Source organism: Corvus brachyrhynchos, unplaced genomic scaffold, assembly GCF_000691975.1.
Source record: "Corvus brachyrhynchos isolate BGI_N302 unplaced genomic scaffold, ASM69197v1 scaffold80, whole genome shotgun sequence".
NCBI lineage: Eukaryota > Metazoa > Chordata > Aves > Passeriformes > Corvidae > Corvus > Corvus brachyrhynchos.
In genome coordinates this window covers 11192905-11194123 of record NW_008236769.1, presented here as the reverse complement: position 1 = coordinate 11194123, position 1219 = coordinate 11192905, and positions in this window count along the sequence as shown.

The following is a 1219-nucleotide window of genomic DNA, read 5'->3' as shown; positions in this document are numbered from 1 at the left end:
CGATGCCCGGGGCAGCAGCAGGAGAAGAAACCCCCAGGAATCATCTGTTGGTGGGTCTGCATCGGTTGTGAGGGAATGGCTCCAGACACAGGCAGAGAAGATCATCCCTCTTCACAAGCCGGGTACCTGTGCAGGTATAGAGGAGGAACTTCCTTAGCAAGGACCTCGAAGAGAACAAAATCTTCGGTCGTCGAAATCAGTATCACCAGCCAGTGTTTATACTCTCAGGATGAATCGATGAGGGCAAAACTAAGTGGCTGACACTGAACAAACTAGTGCCTGCTGGGCGCCCTTACAGTGGAGAACTTTTTTATTGGCGACGTAGAGACAGAAACACTGAACAAACTAGTGCCTGCTGGGCGCCCTTGCAGTGGAGAACTTTTTTACTGGCGACGTAGAGACAGAGCTTGTTAATCAAGAATATCCCTGTCAGAGAGTAATGCTGCTGTAGTATTTCTCATAGGAAGAGGAGAGTATGATAAGCTGGACTGAGAGAAAGCATGGTTTGGATTGGTTTCGTTATGTCCATGCTACCATTCTGGTGGAACCAGCTGGGAGGAAAAAGCCTTAAACCAGTACAAAATTAAGACCCAGGTTGCATTTGTTACTATTTGCAATAGTGTTTATTGTGTGTACGTGTATGCATGTGCATCATAACATGTACAACGTGGAGCTCCATATGTGCACACAGCCTTAGTACACAAGGTTCAGCACAATCACAGGAGATGTTTCTGGGCCAAGTGCCCAAAATACAGCAAGTGAAAATCACCGCATGCTACTGGTGAAGGCAGCAAAAAGAGAAGACTTTAGATAATGTGATAGAAAGCAGCCTCCTGTGTTAGCAGGTCTCAGGGTAAAAAGACAGCAATGAATAATTTGTGTGGAAGAATTTACAGGAACAGGAACATGATGAAAGGAAAAGATAGTGAATTTCAAAGCTGAGACTGTCAGTTGCACTGGTGATGGATCAGAAGCCTCATGATGCATATGAAACACAAGATAGAATATTTCAGCCTTTCATGAAGACAATGGGTGCAAATTCAAGCAACCTAAGTTGCAATCAAGTACAGGGAAAACTATTTTTCTGTAAGGATAATCAAACATAGGGTGCTGGAGTAAGGGCTAAAGGCCTCCTGAGATTCCTCCCAACATGAATTATCCTGTGATTCAATTAAGCTTTTTCGAGGTGGAAAGTCATTATTTTGTCACCTTAATTATG